Genomic DNA, 22,909 nt, shown 5'->3' with positions numbered 1-22,909 from the left:
ATCCAGATGAGCTGCAGTCTCTCCATTTAGAAAGGCCTGCAGCAGGGGCAATGAAATCTTGGTCCAAGTAGTGCTTCCATGGGAGAGTGCCACTCATTGCAAACGTGTGCTGGGGGTCACTCTACTTTCCATGGGGAATACTGTGTGTGGAACATCTTCCCTGTGTGCCAAAAGTCTTGGTAGTGCCTAGTGCCCATGGAATCCCCTTTGTATACAAAGCCATGTTGAAGACATGCTTGCCATGCTTGCAGAGCTACAATTCCCAACTTGCCAACTGCCCGAGGAACACCATTCTAGGGAATCCCAGAATGCCAGGCAGGACTGCCTGTGGGAGGAGTGTGGAACTGCAATGAGAGAAATGCTGTGCTACGTGCTCACCCTGGGAAATCCTACCTGAGGTGTCTCTGCCTCAGAGAGATCCTTGAATGTGCCTCCAGCCTGCACTAAATGGAAATGATGACCATGAACACTGCTAGTCCCTGGCAAGTCCCTGTATCACCTAGGATTCCCTAAGACCTGCCTCACGTAGACCATTCACAGCACGCAGGCCCACTACTGAGCAAAGTTCATTTGAGAATGTCCCAGTGTGTGGCATGCATATCTCTTTGCCTGCTCAGAAGCTGCAGGGACACAGGCTGTGTGTCCCCATTCACATGGAAGCCTGATGACCAAAGACCCAGGACCCCATTGTAAAGCAGGATTCCAGAGGCCTGTAAGCTGCATGCTGATCTCCTTTGCTACTTGATTTTTCTTCCCTGCTGGCAAGCCGCTTATTGGAAAGGGGAGTGTCTTCCAAGGAAACAGGGTGCTTGCCATCCCTTGCAAGGAGCTCAGCAGACAACACTGTTGATCTGGAGGACACACGAAACGTGACAATTGGCCTCTGAAGAGGTGGCAGCTTTTCCGTCCAGAAAGGCCTGCAGCACGTTCCCTGAAACTCTAGTCCATGTACTCTTGAAGTGCTCAGGAGCCTTGCAGGAAGAGATGCACACTGTGTCGGCACCATTTGGCATGGGAGAACACTGTGTGCCAAAAGTCTCTCCTGCAGCTTCAGAGCACCCTCCATTCCACAGGCACTTTGCATCCACTGTGTTGTCAGAGCAAAGGCCAGAGCAGGACACTCTATCTTGCTAGCTTGTGTAGCAAGAGGTCCCCCTACTTTGAAACGGCCTCTGGAAGGCAGTTCTAGACAGGCTTTAACTTCCATGCTTGTCAAGCTAGCTCAGGGGCCTGGAGCTATGTCGTAAGCACTGTGTGCTTTGCCTTCCCCATGGATCTCCTTCCTGTCCGCATGCTACCTCAAGCTGACATTCAAATTGGGAAGCAGAATGGAGAGAAAGGACAGCTTTGCCTGGAGCCCTGCCAGTGCATGGCAAGGTCTTCTAGGCCTACTGGGGCCTTCTCCTGCTAAGGCCATACATGGCATTCAGACACTCTGGGGGAGCAAAATGCATTCATGAAAGTGCCCCGTTGGGGCAGGTGTTTCTGCTGGTGGTTCAGAAGCTGCAGAAACAGAGGCTGGCTGGCCACTTTAAAGGCGGGCCCTGATGTGATAAGAAGTTATTTCCTCATTGGGAAGCGAGATAGCTGTGGCCTCCAAGCTTCAAGGAAATCACACTTGCTACCCATCTTCTCTTCACTGCTGACAAGTGTCCCAGAGATCACGTGAGTCTACTCCAAAGAAACCGGGTGCTTGCCCTTCCTGGCCTGGATGGCATCCCACAGCACTCTGTCATTTGAGGTGAAAAAAAAGACTGATAGGCTCTAGGTGAGCTGCAGGTTCTCCATCCAGAAATGGCTGCAGCCCAAATGGTCTCTACTGGCTCCCTAGCACAGAGATTGCAGGCCGAGAAGGCATGACAATAGTAAGGACCATGGGAAGGCTACAGGACCCTGGTACTTGTTGAGGCCTAGCAGTGCAAAGGGAAAGTGTGTTGCAGTTCTCCATGTAGGTCATCCAATCCAGCTTCACTTAGAAGGAGGGAGCTCTCCAGTAGGAGCTCCCAGGCAGAGGGCTCAGCACAGAGCTTATACACCACTGCTCAGGTGTTCTCACTGAGAGCAGGAGGCCTGACTGAAATGGAAAGAAGGGCCTAGGTGTGTGTTCCTGAGGCTGCTGGCATGCTGGGGACATCAACCTCTCTAAGAAGGAGAGCAGGGGGAGCTTTTCCCTCAGCACAGAAACAAGCTGATCCAGAGGCCCCCATGGCTGAAGCCTTGTTGCTCAAAAGCCCCCCACGAAGCTTATAGCACACAGCTGTGAAGAAAGGAGCACACAGGAGCTCACAGAGCCTCCTGAAGGCACGGAAATGAGAAAGCCCACCAGTGCATCCGTCATCAGGCCAGGGCTGCCTGTCTTTCTGGCAGGGAACAGGGCATATTTCCGGGAGGCTGGGGGTCAGGTTGCATGTCCCCTCCAATGAAGGAGGCTTGAGGGCTGAGCGCCTTCCAAGGAATTGCCAGCCCCCTGTTTCAATTGGGAAAACCCTCTTCTCCTCCCAGGGGCTGTCCAGCTGGGAAGACTAGTCAGCAAGCAAAGGTGTTCAGAGGGCACCTGTGAGGCTGGAATCCTTGTGCCTACCAAAGGGAAGTTGACTGCCTTCCCTGGCAGGCACCAATGTGCGGGTTAACACACGGCATCTGTCCCTGCATTTTCGGAGCTGTGACAAGACACAGAGGCTGCACCCACAGTCTGTGCATGAAGACACTTTCCTCAGCACAGAGACTTCAGGCTGAGAGGTCATAGAAAGTGAAGACCTTTGGAAGGCCTGAGGGATCCTCTGACATGCTGAGGCCTAGCCTTGCAAAGGGAACCTCTGTGGCACTTCCCCAGGGAGGTGATCAGGTGCAACATCAGTTAGAGGTATGCAGCCCTCTCCTAGGAGCTCCCAGGCCGAGGGCTCAGCACAGTGCTTATGCAGAGCAGCTCAGCTGTCCTCACTTTGAGCAGGAGGCCTGCTGGAAGCGGAAAGTAGGGACTAGGTGTGTGTTGCCAAGGCTGATGGAAAGCTGGGGACATCAACCTCTCGAACGAGGAGAGCAGGGCAGAGGCTTTCCCTCAGTACACAAACAAGCTGCTCCACAGGCCCCCGTGGCTGGAGCCCTGTGGCTCCGCATTCCCAGGAAACGCCTTTGGCACACAGTGGTCCTGCATGCAATATGGTGCACACAGGAGCTGACACAACCTTGGAGGGAGCAGAGAATCATGAAAGCAATCCATGGAGAAGAATGCCCAGGCACCTGAGGCATGCCTTGCTGGAGGCAGAAATGGAACCTTACCTGGAGGCTTGTGGTCAGGTTTCATTCCCCTTTTAGGGAGGGGGCTTGAGGGATGAGTTCCTCCCTAGAATGGCAAGCTGCATGTTTGTTGGGGGAAACTCTCTGTTCCTGCCAGAAGCTTGCCAGCAGTGAAGGGAAGGTGGGGAGCAACAGGGTTTGGAGGACCACTTGGAGGTGGCAAGCCTCACGCTGTGCAAAGGGGGCATTGTCCTTCCTTTCTCACAGCAGATGCCAAGGGAAGGCTGCAGTCTCTCCACTGTGACAGGATACACAGTCCCAGGCCTCCGTCTTTAGAACAAGCCAATATCCTCGGCAGATCGATGGCACACCTTGCGGGGCATAACAAAGTGTAGGCCTTAGGGAGGCCTAGGGTTCTCTGTCTTTGTGGAAGCCTATCTGTGCAGAGGGAAAGGGTGTCCTGCTTTCCCAGGCAGTTTCTACAAGTTAGCTTCTACTGGTGGTAGATGGACCACTGGGAGAAGCTCCCAGGGTGAACGTGAAGCACAGGGATTTCTCCATGCAGCTCAGCATTTCCCACATAGAGCAGGCCTTTCTGGCCCAGAATGAAGGGCCTCGAGCTGTGTTGCTGAGGCTCTTTGTAGTGCAGAGCAATCAGCACTCTAGCCAGGAGAGAAGGGCAGAGCCCTGAACTCTGCACACACACCAGCTGTGGCCAAAGGACACTGTGGTCAGCTTGCGAGGAACCCCCAGATGCAGCTCTGGTCACACAGTGGTCCTCCAAAGATCACTGCTTGAGAGATACAGGGTGCTTGCCATTCCTTGCTAGGACCCCATCCCACAACACTCTGGAACTCGAGGGTGAATGGTCATTGATCCGTAGAATCCAGATGAGCTGCAGTCTCTCCATTTAGAAAGGCCTGCAGCAGGGGCAATGAAATCTTGGTCCAAGTAGTGCTTCCATGGGAGAGTGCCACTCATTGCAAACGTGTGCTGGGGGTCACTCTACTTTCCATGGGGAATACTGTGTGTGGAACATCTTCCCTGTGTGCCAAAAGTCTTGGTAGTGCCTAGTGCCCATGGAATCCCCTTTGTATACAAAGCCATGTTGAAGACATGCTTGCCATGCTTGCAGAGCTACAATTCCCAACTTGCCAACTGCCCGAGGAACACCATTCTAGGGAATCCCAGAATGCCAGGCAGGACTGCCTGTGGGAGGAGTGTGGAACTGCAATGAGAGAAATGCTGTGCTACGTGCTCACCCTGGGAAATCCTACCTGAGGTGTCTCTGCCTCAGAGAGATCCTTGAATGTGCCTCCAGCCTGCACTAAATGGAAATGATGACCATGAACACTGCTAGTCCCTGGCAAGTCCCTGTATCACCTAGGATTCCCTAAGACCTGCCTCACGTAGACCATTCACAGCACGCAGGCCCACTACTGAGCAAAGTTCATTTGAGAATGTCCCAGTGTGTGGCATGCATATCTCTTTGCCTGCTCAGAAGCTGCAGGGACACAGGCTGTGTGTCCCCATTCACATGGAAGCCTGATGACCAAAGACCCAGGACCCCATTGTAAAGCAGGATTCCAGAGGCCTGTAAGCTGCATGCTGATCTCCTTTGCTACTTGATTTTTCTTCCCTGCTGGCAAGCCGCTTATTGGAAAGGGGAGTGTCTTCCAAGGAAACAGGGTGCTTGCCATCCCTTGCAAGGAGCTCAGCAGACAACACTGTTGATCTGGAGGACACACGAAACGTGACAATTGGCCTCTGAAGAGGTGGCAGCTTTTCCGTCCAGAAAGGCCTGCAGCACGTTCCCTGAAACTCTAGTCCATGTACTCTTGAAGTGCTCAGGAGCCTTGCAGGAAGAGATGCACACTGTGTCGGCACCATTTGGCATGGGAGAACACTGTGTGCCAAAAGTCTCTCCTGCAGCTTCAGAGCACCCTCCATTCCACAGGCACTTTGCATCCACTGTGTTGTCAGAGCAAAGGCCAGAGCAGGACACTCTATCTTGCTAGCTTGTGTAGCAAGAGGTCCCCCTACTTTGAAACGGCCTCTGGAAGGCAGTTCTAGACAGGCTTTAACTTCCATGCTTGTCAAGCTAGCTCAGGGACCTGGAGCTATGTCGTAAGCACTGTGTGCTTTGCCTTCCCCATGGATCTCCTTCCTGTCCGCATGCTACCTCAAGCTGACATTCAAATTGGGAAGCAGAATGGAGAGAAAGGACAGCTTTGCCTGGAGCCCTGCCAGTGCATGGCAAGGTCTTCTAGGCCTACTGGGGCCTTCTCCTGCTAAGGCCATACATGGCATTCAGACACTCTGGGGGAGCAAAATGCATTCATGAAAGTGCCCCGTTGGGGCAGGTGTTTCTGCTGGTGGTTCAGAAGCTGCAGAAACAGAGGCTGGCTGGCCACTTTAAAGGCGGGCCCTGATGTGATAAGAAGTTATTTCCTCATTGGGAAGCGAGATAGCTGTGGCCTCCAAGCTTCAAGGAAATCACACTTGCTACCCATCTTCTCTTCACTGCTGACAAGTGTCCCAGAGATCACGTGAGTCTACTCCAAAGAAACCGGGTGCTTGCCCTTCCTGGCCTGGATGGCATCCCACAGCACTCTGTCATTTGAGGTGAAAAAAAAGACTGATAGGCTCTAGGTGAGCTGCAGGTTCTCCATCCAGAAATGGCGGCAGCCCAAATGGTCTCTACTGGCTCCCTAGCACAGAGATTGCATGCCGAGAAGGCATGACAATAGTAAGGACCATGGGAAGGCTACAGGACCCTGGTACTTGTTGAGGCCTAGCAGTGCAAAGGGAAAGTGTGTTGCAGTTCTCCATGTAGGTCATCCAATCCAGCTTCACTTAGAAGGAGGGAGCTCTCCAGTAGGAGCTCCCAGGCAGAGGGCTCAGCACAGAGCTTATACACCACTGCTCAGGTGTTCTCACTGAGAGCAGGAGGCCTGACTGAAATGGAAAGAAGGGCCTAGGTGTGTGTTCCTGAGGCTGCTGGCATGCTGGGGACATCAACCTCTCTAAGAAGGAGAGCAGGGGGAGCTTTTCCCTCAGCACAGAAACAAGCTGATCCAGAGGCCCCCATGGCTGAAGCCTTGTTGCTCAAAAGCCCCCCACGAAGCTTATAGCACACAGCTGTGAAGAAAGGAGCACACAGGAGCTCACAGAGCCTCCTGAAGGCACGGAAATGAGAAAGCCCACCAGTGCATCCGTCATCAGGCCAGGGCTGCCTGTCTTTCTGGCAGGGAACAGGGCATATTTCCGGGAGGCTGGGGGTCAGGTTGCATGTCCCCTCCAATGAAGGAGGCTTGAGGGCTGAGCGCCTTCCAAGGAATTGCCAGCCCCCTGTTTCAATTGGGAAAACCCTCTTCTCCCAGGGGCTGTCCAGCTGGGAAGACTAGTCAGCAAGCAAAGGTGTTCAGAGGGCACCTGTGAGGCTGGAATCCTTGTGCCTACCAAAGGGAAGTTGACTGCCTTCCCTGGCAGGCACCAATGTGCGGGTTAACACACGGCATCTGTCCCTGCATTTTCGGAGCTGTGACAAGACACAGAGGCTGCACCCACAGTCTGTGCATGAAGACACTTTCCTCAGCACAGAGACTTCAGGCTGAGAGGTCATAGAAAGTGAAGACCTTTGGAAGGCCTGAGGGATCCTCTGACATGCTGAGGCCTAGCCTTGCAAAGGGAACCTCTGTGGCACTTCCCCAGGGAGGTGATCAGGTGCAACATCAGTTAGAGGTATGCAGCCCTCTCCTAGGAGCTCCCAGGCCGAGGGCTCAGCACAGTGCTTATGCAGAGCAGCTCAGCTGTCCTCACTTTGAGCAGGAGGCCTGCTGGAAGCGCAAAGTAGGGACTAGGTGTGTGTTGCCAAGGCTGATGGAAAGCTGGGGACATCAACCTCTCGAACGAGGAGAGCAGGGCAGAGGCTTTCCCTCAGTACACAAACAAGCTGCTCCACAGGCCCCCGTGGCTGGAGCCCTGTGGCTCCGCATTCCCAGGAAACGCCTTTGGCACACAGTGGTCCTGCATGCAATATGGTGCACACAGGAGCTGACACAACCTTGGAGGGAGCAGAGAATCATGAAAGCAATCCATGGAGAAGAATGCCCAGGCACCTGAGGCATGCCTTGCTGGAGGCAGAAATGGAACCTTACCTGGAGGCTTGTGGTCAGGTTTCATTCCCCTTTAAGGGAGGGGGCTTGAGGGATGAGTTCCTCCCTAGAATGGCAAGCTGCATGTTTCTTGGGGGAAACTCTCTGTTCCTGCCAGAAGCTTGCCAGCAGTGAAGGGAAGGTGGGGAGCAACAGGGTTTGGAGGACCGCTTGGAGGTGGCAAGCCTCACGCTGTGCAAAGGGGGCATTGTCCTTCCTTTCTCACAGCAGATGCCAAGGGAAGGCTGCAGTCTCTCCACTGTGACAGGATACACAGTCCCAGGCCTCCGTCTTTAGAACAAGCCAATATCCTCGGCAGATCGATGGCACACCTTGCGGGGCATAACAAAGTGTAGGCCTTAGGGAGGCCTAGGGTTCTCTGTCTTTGTGGAAGCCTAGCTGTGCAGAGGGAAAGGGTGTCCTGCTTTCCCAGGCAGTTTCTACAAGTTAGCTTCTACTGGTGGTAGATGGACCACTGGGAGAAGCTCCCAGGGTGAACGTGAAGCACAGGGATTTCTCCATGCAGCTCAGCATTTCCCACATAGAGCAGGCCTTTCTGGCCCACAATGAAGGGCCTCGAGCTGTGTTGCTGAGGCTCTTTGTAGTGCAGAGCAATCAGCACTCTAGCCAGGAGAGAAGGGCAGAGCCCTGAACTCTGCACACACACCAGCTGTGGCCAAAGGACACTGTGGTCAGCTTGCGAGGAACCCCCAGATGCAGCTCTGGTCACACAGTGGTCCTCCAAAGATCACTGCTTGAGAGATACAGGGTGCTTGCCATTCCTTGCTAGGACCCCATCCCACAACACTCTGGAACTCGAGGGTGAATGGTCATTGATCCGTAGAATCCAGATGAGCTGCAGTCTCTCCATTTAGAAAGGCCTGCAGCAGGGGCAATGAAACCTTGGTCCAAGTAGTGCTTCCATGGGAGAGTGCCACTCATTGCAAACGTGTGCTGGGGGTCACTCTGCTTTCCATGGGGAACACTGTGTGTGGAACATCTTCCCTGTGTGCCAAAAGTCTCTGTAGTGCCTGGTGCCCATGGAATCCCCTTTGTATACAAAGCCATGTTGAAGACATGCTTGCCATGCTTGCAGAGCTACAATTCCCAACTTTCCAACTGCCCGAGGGACACCATTCTAGGGAATCCCAGAATGCCAGGCAGGACTGCCTGTGGGAGGAGTGTGGAACTGCAATGAGAGAAATGCTGTGCTACGTGCTCACCCTGGGAAATCCTACCTGAGGTGTCTCTGCCTCAGAGAGATCCTTGAATGTGCCTCCAGCCTGCACTAAATGGAAATGATGACCATGAACACTGCTAGTCCCTGGCAAGTCCCTGTATCACCTAGGATTCCCTAAGACCTGCCTCACGTAGACCATTCACAGCACGCAGGCCCACTACTGAGCAAAGTTCATTTGAGAATGTCCCAGTGTGTGGCATGCATATCTCTTTGCCTGCTCAGAAGCTGCAGGGACACAGGCTGTGTGTCCCCATTCACATGGAAGCCTGATGACCAAAGACCCAGGACCCCATTGTAAAGCAGGATTCCAGAGGCCTGTAAGCTGCATGCTGATCTCCTTTGCTACTTGATTTTTCTTCCCTGCTGGCAAGCCGCTTATTGGAAAGGGGAGTGTCTTCCAAGGAAACAGGGTGCTTGCCATCCCTTGCAAGGAGCTCAGCAGACAACACTGTTGATCTGGAGGACACACGAAACGTGACAATTGGCCTCTGAAGAGGTGGCAGCTTTTCCGTCCAGAAAGGCCTGCAGCACGTTCCCTGAAACTCTAGTCCATGTACTCTTGAAGTGCTCAGGAGCCTTGCAGGAAGAGATGCACACTGTGTCGGCACCATTTGGCATGGGAGAACACTGTGTGCCAAAAGTCTCTCCTGCAGCTTCAGAGCACCCTCCATTCCACAGGCACTTTGCATCCACTGTGTTGTCAGAGCAAAGGCCAGAGCAGGACACTCTATCTTGCTAGCTTGTGTAGCAAGAGGTCCCCCTACTTTGAAACGGCCTCTGGAAGGCAGTTCTAGACAGGCTTTAACTTCCATGCTTGTCAAGCTAGCTCAGGGGCCTGGAGCTATGTCGTAAGCACTGTGTGCTTTGCCTTCCCCATGGATCTCCTTCCTGTCCGCATGCTACCTCAAGCTGACATTCAAATTGGGAAGCAGAATGGAGAGAAAGGACAGCTTTGCCTGGAGCCCTGCCAGTGCATGGCAAGGTCTTCTAGGCCTACTGGGGCCTTCTCCTGCTAAGGCCATACATGGCATTCAGACACTCTGGGGGAGCAAAATGCATTCATGAAAGTGCCCCGTTGGGGCAGGTGTTTCTGCTGGTGGTTCAGAAGCTGCAGAAACAGAGGCTGGCTGGCCACTTTAAAGGCGGGCCCTGATGTGATAAGAAGTTATTTCCTCATTGGGAAGCGAGATAGCTGTGGCCTCCAAGCTTCAAGGAAATCACACTTGCTACCCATCTTCTCTTCACTGCTGACAAGTGTCCCAGAGATCACGTGAGTCTACTCCAAAGAAACCGGGTGCTTGCCCTTCCTGGCCTGGATGGCATCCCACAGCACTCTGTCATTTGAGGTGAAAAAAAAGACTGATAGGCTCTAGGTGAGCTGCAGGTTCTCCATCCAGAAATGGCGGCAGCCCAAATGGTCTCTACTGGCTCCCTAGCACAGAGATTGCAGGCCGAGAAGGCATGACAATAGTAAGGACCATGGGAAGGCTACAGGACCCTGGTACTTGTTGAGGCCTAGCAGTGCAAAGGGAAAGTGTGTTGCAGTTCTCCATGTAGGTCATCCAATCCAGCTTCACTTAGAAGGAGGGAGCTCTCCAGTAGGAGCTCCCAGGCAGAGGGCTCAGCACAGAGCTTATACACCACTGCTCAGGTGTTCTCACTGAGAGCAGGAGGCCTGACTGAAATGGAAAGAAGGGCCTAGGTGTGTGTTCCTGAGGCTGCTGGCATGCTGGGGACATCAACCTCTCTAAGAAGGAGAGCAGGGGGAGCTTTTCCCTCAGCACAGAAACAAGCTGATCCAGAGGCCCCCATGGCTGAAGCCTTGTTGCTCAAAAGCCCCCCACGAAACTTATAGCACACAGCTGTGAAGAAAGGAGCACACAGGAGCTCACAGAGCCTCCTGAAGGCACGGAAATGAGAAAGCCCACCAGTGCATCCGTCATCAGGCCAGGGCTGCCTGTCTTTCTGGCAGGGAACAGGGCATATTTCCGGGAGGCTGGGGGTCAGGTTGCATGTCCCCTCCAATGAAGGAGGCTTGAGGGCTGAGCGCCTTCCAAGGAATTGCCAGCCCCCTGTTTCAATTGGGAAAACCCTCTTCTCCTCCCAGGGGCTGTCCAGCTGGGAAGACTAGTCAGCAAGCAAAGGTGTTCAGAGGGCACCTGTGAGGCTGGAATCCTTGTGCCTACCAAAGGGAAGTTGACTGCCTTCCCTGGCAGGCACCAATGTGCGGGTTAACACACGGCATCTGTCCCTGCATTTTCGGAGCTGTGACAAGACACAGAGGCTGCACCCACAGTCTGTGCATGAAGACACTTTCCTCAGCACAGAGACTTCAGGCTGAGAGGTCATAGAAAGTGAAGACCTTTGGAAGGCCTGAGGGATCCTCTGACATGCTGAGGCCTAGCCTTGCAAAGGGAACCTCTGTGGCACTTCCCCAGGGAGGTGATCAGGTGCAACATCAGTTAGAGGTATGCAGCCCTCTCCTAGGAGCTCCCAGGCCGAGGGCTCAGCACAGTGCTTATGCAGAGCAGCTCAGCTGTCCTCACTTTGAGCAGGAGGCCTGCTGGAAGCGCAAAGTAGGGACTAGGTGTGTGTTGCCAAGGCTGATGGAAAGCTGGGGACATCAACCTCTCGAACGAGGAGAGCAGGGCAGAGGCTTTCCCTCAGTACACAAACAAGCTGCTCCACAGGCCCCCGTGGCTGGAGCCCTGTGGCTCCGCATTCCCAGGAAACGCCTTTGGCACACAGTGGTCCTGCATGCAATATGGTGCACACAGGAGCTGACACAACCTTGGAGGGAGCAGAGAATCATGAAAGCAATCCATGGAGAAGAATGCCCAGGCACCTGAGGCATGCCTTGCTGGAGGCAGAAATGGAACCTTACCTGGAGGCTTGTGGTCAGGTTTCATTCCCCTTTAAGGGAGGGGGCTTGAGGGATGAGTTCCTCCCTAGAATGGCAAGCTGCATGTTTCTTGGGGGAAACTCTCTGTTCCTGCCAGAAGCTTGCCAGCAGTGAAGGGAAGGTGGGGAGCAACAGGGTTTGGAGGACCGCTTGGAGGTGGCAAGCCTCACGCTGTGCAAAGGGGGCATTGTCCTTCCTTTCTCACAGCAGATGCCAAGGGAAGGCTGCAGTCTCTCCACTGTGACAGGATACACAGTCCCAGGCCTCCGTCTTTAGAACAAGCCAATATCCTCGGCAGATCGATGGCACACCTTGCGGGGCATAACAAAGTGTAGGCCTTAGGGAGGCCTAGGGTTCTCTGTCTTTGTGGAAGCCTAGCTGTGCAGAGGGAAAGGGTGTCCTGCTTTCCCAGGCAGTTTCTACAAGTTAGCTTCTACTGGTGGTAGATGGACCACTGGGAGAAGCTCCCAGGGTGAACGTGAAGCACAGGGATTTCTCCATGCAGCTCAGCATTTCCCACATAGAGCAGGCCTTTCTGGCCCACAATGAAGGGCCTCGAGCTGTGTTGCTGAGGCTCTTTGTAGTGCAGAGCAATCAGCACTCTAGCCAGGAGAGAAGGGCAGAGCCCTGAACTCTGCACACACACCAGCTGTGGCCAAAGGACACTGTGGTCAGCTTGCGAGGAACCCCCAGATGCAGCTCTGGTCACACAGTGGTCCTCCAAAGATCACTGCTTGAGAGATACAGGGTGCTTGCCATTCCTTGCTAGGACCCCATCCCACAACACTCTGGAACTCGAGGGTGAATGGTCATTGATCCGTAGAATCCAGATGAGCTGCAGTCTCTCCATTTAGAAAGGCCTGCAGCAGGGGCAATGAAATCTTGGTCCAAGTAGTGCTTCCATGGGAGAGTGCCACTCATTGCAAACGTGTGCTGGGGGTCACTCTACTTTCCATGGGGAATACTGTGTGTGGAACATCTTCCCTGTGTGCCAAAAGTCTTGGTAGTGCCTAGTGCCCATGGAATCCCCTTTGTATACAAAGCCATGTTGAAGACATGCTTGCCATGCTTGCAGAGCTACAATTCCCAACTTGCCAACTGCCCGAGGAACACCATTCTAGGGAATCCCAGAATGCCAGGCAGGACTGCCTGTGGGAGGAGTGTGGAACTGCAATGAGAGAAATGCTGTGCTACGTGCTCACCCTGGGAAATCCTACCTGAGGTGTCTCTGCCTCAGAGAGATCCTTGAATGTGCCTCCAGCCTGCACTAAATGGAAATGATGACCATGAACACTGCTAGTCCCTGGCAAGTCCCTGTATCACCTAGGATTCCCTAAGACCTGCCTCACGTAGACCATTCACAGCACGCAGGCCCACTACTGAGCAAAGTTCATTTGAGAATGTCCCAGTGTGTGGCATGCATATCTCTTTGCCTGCTCAGAAGCTGCAGGGACACAGGCTGTGTGTCCCCATTCACATGGAAGCCTGATGACCAAAGACCCAGGACCCCATTGTAAAGCAGGATTCCAGAGGCCTGTAAGCTGCATGCTGATCTCCTTTGCTACTTGATTTTTCTTCCCTGCTGGCAAGCCGCTTATTGGAAAGGGGAGTGTCTTCCAAGGAAACAGGGTGCTTGCCATCCCTTGCAAGGAGCTCAGCAGACAACACTGTTGATCTGGAGGACACACGAAACGTGACAATTGGCCTCTGAAGAGGTGGCAGCTTTTCCGTCCAGAAAGGCCTGCAGCACGTTCCCTGAAACTCTAGTCCATGTACTCTTGAAGTGCTCAGGAGCCTTGCAGGAAGAGATGCACACTGTGTCGGCACCATTTGGCATGGGAGAACACTGTGTGCCAAAAGTCTCTCCTGCAGCTTCAGAGCACCCTCCATTCCACAGGCACTTTGCATCCACTGTGTTGTCAGAGCAAAGGCCAGAGCAGGACACTCTATCTTGCTAGCTTGTGTAGCAAGAGGTCCCCCTACTTTGAAACGGCCTCTGGAAGGCAGTTCTAGACAGGCTTTAACTTCCATGCTTGTCAAGCTAGCTCAGGGGCCTGGAGCTATGTCGTAAGCACTGTGTGCTTTGCCTTCCCCATGGATCTCCTTCCTGTCCGCATGCTACCTCAAGCTGACATTCAAATTGGGAAGCAGAATGGAGAGAAAGGACAGCTTTGCCTGGAGCCCTGCCAGTGCATGGCAAGGTCTTCTAGGCCTACTGGGGCCTTCTCCTGCTAAGGCCATACATGGCATTCAGACACTCTGGGGGAGCAAAATGCATTCATGAAAGTGCCCCGTTGGGGCAGGTGTTTCTGCTGGTGGTTCAGAAGCTGCAGAAACAGAGGCTGGCTGGCCACTTTAAAGGCGGGCCCTGATGTGATAAGAAGTTATTTCCTCATTGGGAAGCGAGATAGCTGTGGCCTCCAAGCTTCAAGGAAATCACACTTGCTACCCATCTTCTCTTCACTGCTGACAAGTGTCCCAGAGATCACGTGAGTCTACTCCAAAGAAACCGGGTGCTTGCCCTTCCTGGCCTGGATGGCATCCCACAGCACTCTGTCATTTGAGGTGAAAAAAAAGACTGATAGGCTCTAGGTGAGCTGCAGGTTCTCCATCCAGAAATGGCTGCAGCCCAAATGGTCTCTACTGGCTCCCTAGCACAGAGATTGCAGGCCGAGAAGGCATGACAATAGTAAGGACCATGGGAAGGCTACAGGACCCTGGTACTTGTTGAGGCCTAGCAGTGCAAAGGGAAAGTGTGTTGCAGTTCTCCATGTAGGTCATCCAATCCAGCTTCACTTAGAAGGAGGGAGCTCTCCAGTAGGAGCTCCCAGGCAGAGGGCTCAGCACAGAGCTTATACACCACTGCTCAGGTGTTCTCACTGAGAGCAGGAGGCCTGACTGAAATGGAAAGAAGGGCCTAGGTGTGTGTTCCTGAGGCTGCTGGCATGCTGGGGACATCAACCTCTCTAACAAGGAGAGCAGGGGGAGCTTTTCCCTCAGCACAGAAACAAGCTGATCCAGAGGCCCCCATGGCTGAAGCCTTGTTGCTCAAAAGCCCCCCACGAAACTTATAGCACACAGCTGTGAAGAAAGGAGCACACAGGAGCTCACAGAGCCTCCTGAAGGCACGGAAATGAGAAAGCCCACCAGTGCATCCGTCATCAGGCCAGGGCTGCCTGTCTTTCTGGCAGGGAACAGGGCATATTTCCGGGAGGCTGGGGGTCAGGTTGCATGTCCCCTCCAATGAAGGAGGCTTGAGGGCTGAGCACCTTCCAAGGAATTGCCAGCCCCCTGTTTCAATTGGGAAAACCCTCTTCTCCTCCCAGGGGCTGTCCAGCTGGGAAGACTAGTCAGCAAGCAAAGGTGTTCAGAGGGCACCTGTGAGGCTGGAATCCTTGTGCCTACCAAAGGGAAGTTGACTGCCTTCCCTGGCAGGCACCAATGTGCGGGTTAACACACGGCATCTGTCCCTGCATTTTCGGAGCTGTGACAAGACACAGAGGCTGCACCCACAGTCTGTGCATGAAGACACTTTCCTCAGCACAGAGACTTCAGGCTGAGAGGTCATAGAAAGTGAAGACCTTTGGAAGGCCTGAGGGATCCTCTGACATGCTGAGGCCTAGCCTTGCAAAGGGAACCTCTGTGGCACTTCCCCAGGGAGGTGATCAGGTGCAACATCAGTTAGAGGTATGCAGCCCTCTCCTAGGAGCTCCCAGGCCGAGGGCTCAGCACAGTGCTTATGCAGAGCAGCTCAGCTGTCCTCACTTTGAGCAGGAGGCCTGCTGGAAGCGGAAAGTAGGGACTAGGTGTGTGTTGCCAAGGCTGATGGAAAGCTGGGGACATCAACCTCTCGAACGAGGAGAGCAGGGCAGAGGCTTTCCCTCAGTACACAAACAAGCTGCTCCACAGGCCCCCGTGGCTGGAGCCCTGTGGCTCCGCATTCCCAGGAAACGCCTTTGGCACACAGTGGTCCTGCATGCAATATGGTGCACACAGGAGCTGACACAACCTTGGAGGGAGCAGAGAATCATGAAAGCAATCCATGGAGAAGAATGCCCAGGCACCTGAGGCATGCCTTGCTGGAGGCAGAAATGGAACCTTACCTGGAGGCTTGTGGTCAGGTTTCATTCCCCTTTAAGGGAGGGGGCTTGAGGGATGAGTTCCTCCCTAGAATGGCAAGCTGCATGTTTCTTGGGGGAAACTCTCTGTTCCTGCCAGAAGCTTGCCAGCAGTGAAGGGAAGGTGGGGAGCAACAGGGTTTGGAGGACCGCTTGGAGGTGGCAAGCCTCACGCTGTGCAAAGGGGGCATTGTCCTTCCTTTCTCACAGCAGATGCCAAGGGAAGGCTGCAGTCTCTCCACTGTGACAGGATACACAGTCCCAGGCCTCCGTCTTTAGAACAAGCCAATATCCTCGGCAGATCGATGGCACACCTTGCGGGGCATAACAAAGTGTAGGCCTTAGGGAGGCCTAGGGTTCTCTGTCTTTGTGGAAGCCTAGCTGTGCAGAGGGAAAGGGTGTCCTGCTTTCCCAGGCAGTTTCTACAAGTTAGCTTCTACTGGTGGTAGATGGACCACTGGGAGAAGCTCCCAGGGTGAACGTGAAGCACAGGGATTTCTCCATGCAGCTCAGCATTTCCCACATAGAGCAGGCCTTTCTGGCCCACAATGAAGGGCCTCGAGCTGTGTTGCTGAGGCTCTTTGTAGTGCAGAGCAATCAGCACTCTAGCCAGGAGAGAAGGGCAGAGCCCTGAACTCTGCACACACACCAGCTGTGGCCAAAGGACACTGTGGTCAGCTTGCGAGGAACCCCCAGATGCAGCTCTGGTCACACAGTGGTCCTCCAAAGATCACTGCTTGAGAGATACAGGGTGCTTGCCATTCCTTGCTAGGACCCCATCCCACAACACTCTGGAACTCGAGGGTGAATGGTCATTGATCCGTAGAATCCAGATGAGCTGCAGTCTCTCCATTTAGAAAGGCCTGCAGCAGGGGCAATGAAATCTTGGTCCAAGTAGTGCTTCCATGGGAGAGTGCCACTCATTGCAAACGTGTGCTGGGGGTCACTCTACTTTCCATGGGGAATACTGTGTGTGGAACATCTTCCCTGTGTGCCAAAAGTCTTGGTAGTGCCTAGTGCCCATGGAATCCCCTTTGTATACAAAGCCATGTTGAAGACATGCTTGCCATGCTTGCAGAGCTACAATTCCCAACTTGCCAACTGCCCGAGGAACACCATTCTAGGGAATCCCAGAATGCCAGGCAGGACTGCCTGTGGGAGGAGTGTGGAACTGCAATGAGAGAAATGCTGTGCTACGTGCTCACCCTGGGAAATCCTACCTGAGGTGTCTCTGCCTCAGAGAGATCCTTGAATGTGCCTCCAGCCTGCACTAAATGGAAATGATGACCATGAACACTGCTAGTCCCTGGCAAGTCCCTGTATCACCTAGGATTCCCTAAGACCTGCCTCACGTAGACCATTCACAGCACGCAGGCCCACTACTGAGCAAAGTTCATTTGAGAATGTCCCAGTGTGTGGCATGCATATCTCTTTGCCTGCTCAGAAGCTGCAGGGACACAGGCTGTGTGTCCCCATTCACATGGAAGCCTGATGACCAAAGACCCAGGACCCCATTGTAAAGCAGGATTCCAGAGGCCTGTAAGCTGCATGCTGATCTCCTTTGCTACTTGATTTTTCTTCCCTGCTGGCAAGCCGCTTATTGGAAAGGGGAGTGTCTTCCAAGGAAACAGGGTGCTTGCCATCCCTTGCAAGGAGCTCAGCAGACAACACTGTTGATCTGGAGGACACACGAAACGTGACAATTGGCCTCTGAAGAGGTGGCAGCTTTTCCGTCCAGAAAGGCCTGCAGCACGTTCCCTGAAACTCTAGTCCATGTACTCTTGAAGTGCTCAGGAGCCTTGCAGGAAGAGATGCACACTGTGTCGGCACCATTTGGCATGGGAGAACACTGTGTGCCAAAAGTCTCTCCTGCAGCTTCAGAGCACCCTCCATTCCACAGGCACTTTGCATCCACTGTGTTGTCAGAGCAAAGGCCAGAGCAGGACACTCTATCTTGCTAGCTTGTGTAGCAAGAGGTCCCCCTACTTTGAAACGGCCTCTGGAAGGCAGTTCTAGACAGGCTTTAACTTCCATGCTTGTCAAGCTAGCTCAGGGGCCTGGAGCTATGTCGTAAGCACTGTGTGCTTTGCCTTCCCCATGGATCTCCTTCCTGTCCGCATGCTACCTCAAGCTGACATTCAAATTGGGAAGCAGAATGGAGAGAAAGGACAGCTTTGCCTGGAGCCCTGCCAGTGCATGGCAAGGTCTTCTAGGCCTACTGGGGCCTTCTCCTGCTAAGGCCATACATGGCATTCAGACACTCTGGGGGAGCAAAATGCATTCATGAAAGTGCCCCGTTGGGGCAGGTGTTTCTGCTGGTGGTTCAGAAGCTGCAGAAACAGAGGCTGGCTGGCCACTTTAAAGGCGGGCCCTGATGTGATAAGAAGTTATTTCCTCATTGGGAAGCGAGATAGCTGTGGCCTCCAAGCTTCAAGGAAATCACACTTGCTACCCATCTTCTCTTCACTGCTGACAAGTGTCCCAGAGATCACGTGAGTCTACTCCAAAGAAACCGGGTGCTTGCCCTTCCTGGCCTGGATGGCATCCCACAGCACTCTGTCATTTGAGGTGAAAAAAAAGACTGATAGGCTCTAGGTGAGCTGCAGGTTCTCCATCCAGAAATGGCTGCAGCCCAAATGGTCTCTACTGGCTCCCTAGCACAGAGATTGCAGGCCGAGAAGGCATGACAATAGTAAGGACCATGGGAAGGCTACAGGACCCTGGTACTTGTTGAGGCCTAGCAGTGCAAAGGGAAAGTGTGTTGCAGTTCTCCATGTAGGTCATCCAATCCAGCTTCACTTAGAAGGAGGGAGCTCTCCAGTAGGAGCTCCCAGGCAGAGGGCTCAGCACAGAGCTTATACACCACTGCTCAGGTGTTCTCACTGAGAGCAGGAGGCCTGACTGAAATGGAAAGAAGGGCCTAGGTGTGTGTTCCTGAGGCTGCTGGCATGCTGGGGACATCAACCTCTCTAACAAGGAGAGCAGGGGGAGCTTTTCCCTCAGCACAGAAACAAGCTGATCCAGAGGCCCCCATGGCTGAAGCCTTGTTGCTCAAAAGCCCCCCACGAAACTTATAGCACACAGCTGTGAAGAAAGGAGCACACAGGAGCTCACAGAGCCTCCTGAAGGCACGGAAATGAGAAAGCCCACCAGTGCATCCGTCATCAGGCCAGGGCTGCCTGTCTTTCTGGCAGGGAACAGGGCATATTTCCGGGAGGCTGGGGGTCAGGTTGCATGTCCCCTCCAATGAAGGAGGCTTGAGGGCTGAGCACCTTCCAAGGAATTGCCAGCCCCCTGTTTCAATTGGGAAAACCCTCTTCTCCTCCCAGGGGCTGTCCAGCTGGGAAGACTAGTCAGCAAGCAAAGGTGTTCAGAGGGCACCTGTGAGGCTGGAATCCTTGTGCCTACCAAAGGGAAGTTGACTGCCTTCCCTGGCAGGCACCAATGTGCGGGTTAACACACGGCATCTGTCCCTGCATTTTCGGAGCTGTGACAAGACACAGAGGCTGCACCCACAGTCTGTGCATGAAGACACTTTCCTCAGCACAGAGACTTCAGGCTGAGAGGTCATAGAAAGTGAAGACCTTTGGAAGGCCTGAGGGATCCTCTGACATGCTGAGGCCTAGCCTTGCAAAGGGAACCTCTGTGGCACTTCCCCAGGGAGGTGATCAGGTGCAACATCAGTTAGAGGTATGCAGCCCTCTCCTAGGAGCTCCCAGGCCGAGGGCTCAGCACAGTGCTTATGCAGAGCAGCTCAGCTGTCCTCACTTTGAGCAGGAGGCCTGCTGGAAGCGGAAAGTAGGGACTAGGTGTGTGTTGCCAAGGCTGATGGAAAGCTGGGGACATCAACCTCTCGAACGAGGAGAGCAGGGCAGAGGCTTTCCCTCAGTACACAAACAAGCTGCTCCACAGGCCCCCGTGGCTGGAGCCCTGTGGCTCCGCATTCCCAGGAAACGCCTTTGGCACACAGTGGTCCTGCATGCAATATGGTGCACACAGGAGCTGACACAACCTTGGAGGGAGCAGAGAATCATGAAAGCAATCCATGGAGAAGAATGCCCAGGCACCTGAGGCATGCCTTGCTGGAGGCAGAAATGGAACCTTCCCTGGAGGCTTGTGGTCAGGTTTCATTCCCCTTTAAGGGAGGGGGCTTGAGGGATGAGTTCCTCCCTAGAATGGCAAGCTGCATGTTTCTTGGGGGAAACTCTCTGTTCCTGCCAGAAGCTTGCCAGCAGTGAAGGGAAGGTGGGGAGCAACAGGGTTTGGAGGACCGCTTGGAGGTGGCAAGCCTCACGCTGTGCAAAGGGGGCATTGTCCTTCCTTTCTCACAGCAGATGCCAAGGGAAGGCTGCAGTCTCTCCACTGTGACAGGATACACAGTCCCAGGCCTCCGTCTTTAGAACAAGCCAATATCCTCGGCAGATCGATGGCACACCTTGCGGGGCATAACAAAGTGTAGGCCTTAGGGAGGCCTAGGGTTCTCTGTCTTTGTGGAAGCCTAGCTGTGCAGAGGGAAAGGGTGTCCTGCTTTCCCAGGCAGTTTCTACAAGTTAGCTTCTACTGGTGGTAGATGGACCACTGGGAGAAGCTCCCAGGGTGAACGTGAAGCACAGGGATTTCTCCATGCAGCTCAGCATTTCCCACATAGAGCAGGCCTTTCTGGCCCAGAATGAAGGGCCTCGAGCTGTGTTGCTGAGGCTCTTTGTAGTGCAGAGCAATCAGCACTCTAGCCAGGAGAGAAGGGCAGAGCCCTGAACTCTGCACACACACCAGCTGTGGCCAAAGGACACTGTGGTCAGCTTGCGAGGAACCCCCAGATGCAGCTCTGGTCACACAGTGGTCCTCCAAAGATCACTGCTTGAGAGATACAGGGTGCTTGCCATTCCTTGCTAGGACCCCATCCCACAACACTCTGGAACTCGAGGGTGAATGGTCATTGATCCGTAGAATCCAGATGAGCTGCAGTCTCTCCATTTAGAAAGGCCTGCAGCAGGGGCAATGAAATCTTGGTCCAAGTAGTGCTTCCATGGGAGAGTGCCACTCATTGCAAACGTGTGCTGGGGGTCACTCTACTTTCCATGGGGAATACTGTGTGTGGAACATCTTCCCTGTGTGCCAAAAGTCTTGGTAGTGCCTAGTGCCCATGGAATCCCCTTTGTATACAAAGCCATGTTGAAGACATGCTTGCCATGCTTGCAGAGCTACAATTCCCAACTTGCCAACTGCCCGAGGAACACCATTCTAGGGAATCCCAGAATGCCAGGCAGGACTGCCTGTGGGAGGAGTGTGGAACTGCAATGAGAGAAATGCTGTGCTACGTGCTCACCCTGGGAAATCCTACCTGAGGTGTCTCTGCCTCAGAGAGATCCTTGAATGTGCCTCCAGCCTGCACTAAATGGAAATGATGACCATGAACACTGCTAGTCCCTGGCAAGTCCCTGTATCACCTAGGATTCCCTAAGACCTGCCTCACGTAGACCATTCACAGCACGCAGGCCCACTACTGAGCAAAGTTCATTTGAGAATGTCCCAGTGTGTGGCATGCATATCTCTTTGCCTGCTCAGAAGCTGCAGGGACACAGGCTGTGTGTCCCCATTCACATGGAAGCCTGATGACCAAAGACCCAGGACCCCATTGTAAAGCAGGATTCCAGAGGCCTGTAAGCTGCATGCTGATCTCCTTTGCTACTTGATTTTTCTTCCCTGCTGGCAAGCCGCTTATTGGAAAGGGGAGTGTCTTCCAAGGAAACAGGGTGCTTGCCATCCCTTGCAAGGAGCTCAGCAGACAACACTGTTGATCTGGAGGACACACGAAACGTGACAATTGGCCTCTGAAGAGGTGGCAGCTTTTCCGTCCAGAAAGGCCTGCAGCACGTTCCCTGAAACTCTAGTCCATGTACTCTTGAAGTGCTCAGGAGCCTTGCAGGAAGAGATGCACACTGTGTCGGCACCATTTGGCATGGGAGAACACTGTGTGCCAAAAGTCTCTCCTGCAGCTTCAGAGCACCCTCCATTCCACAGGCACTTTGCATCCACTGTGTTGTCAGAGCAAAGGCCAGAGCAGGACACTCTATCTTGCTAGCTTGTGTAGCAAGAGGTCCCCCTACTTTGAAACGGCCTCTGGAAGGCAGTTCTAGACAGGCTTTAACTTCCATGCTTGTCAAGCTAGCTCAGGGGCCTGGAGCTATGTCGTAAGCACTGTGTGCTTTGCCTTCCCCATGGATCTCCTTCCTGTCCGCATGCTACCTCAAGCTGACATTCAAATTGGGAAGCAGAATGGAGAGAAAGGACAGCTTTGCCTGGAGCCCTGCCAGTGCATGGCAAGGTCTTCTAGGCCTACTGGGGCCTTCTCCTGCTAAGGCCATACATGGCATTCAGACACTCTGGGGGAGCAAAATGCATTCATGAAAGTGCCCCGTTGGGGCAGGTGTTTCTGCTGGTGGTTCAGAAGCTGCAGAAACAGAGGTTGGCTGGCCACTTTAAAGGCGGGCCCTGATGTGATAAGAAGTTATTTCCTCATTGGGAAGCGAGATAGCTGTGGCCTCCAAGCTTCAAGGAAATCACACTTGCTACCCATCTTCTCTTCACTGCTGACAAGTGTCCCAGAGATCACGTGAGTCTACTCCAAAGAAACCGGGTGCTTGCCCTTCCTGGCCTGGATGGCATCCCACAGCACTCTGTCATTTGAGGTGAAAAAAAAGACTGATAGGCTCTAGGTGAGCTGCAGGTTCTCCATCCAGAAATGGCGGCAGCCCAAATGGTCTCTACTGGCTCCCTAGCACAGAGATTGCAGGCCGAGAAGGCATGACAATAGTAAGGACCATGGGAAGGCTACAGGACCCTGGTACTTGTTGAGGCCTAGCAGTGCAAAGGGAAAGTGTGTTGCAGTTCTCCATGTAGGTCATCCAATCCAGCTTCACTTAGAAGGAGGGAGCTCTCCAGTAGGAGCTCCCAGGCAGAGGGCTCAGCACAGAGCTTATACACCACTGCTCAGGTGTTCTCACTGAGAGCAGGAGGCCTGACTGAAATGGAAAGAAGGGCCTAGGTGTGTGTTCCTGAGGCTGCTGGCATGCTGGGGACATCAACCTCTCTAACAAGGAGAGCAGGGGGAGCTTTTCCCTCAGCACAGAAACAAGCTGATCCAGAGGCCCCCATGGCTGAAGCCTTGTTGCTCAAAAGCCCCCCACGAAACTTATAGCACACAGCTGTGAAGAAAGGAGCACACAGGAGCTCACAGAGCCTCCTGAAGGCACGG

Source organism: Hippopotamus amphibius, chromosome 2, assembly GCF_030028045.1.
Source record: "Hippopotamus amphibius kiboko isolate mHipAmp2 chromosome 2, mHipAmp2.hap2, whole genome shotgun sequence".
Classification (NCBI taxonomy): Eukaryota; Metazoa; Chordata; class Mammalia; order Artiodactyla; family Hippopotamidae; genus Hippopotamus; species Hippopotamus amphibius.
Note: the sequence above shows the minus strand (reverse complement) of the source record.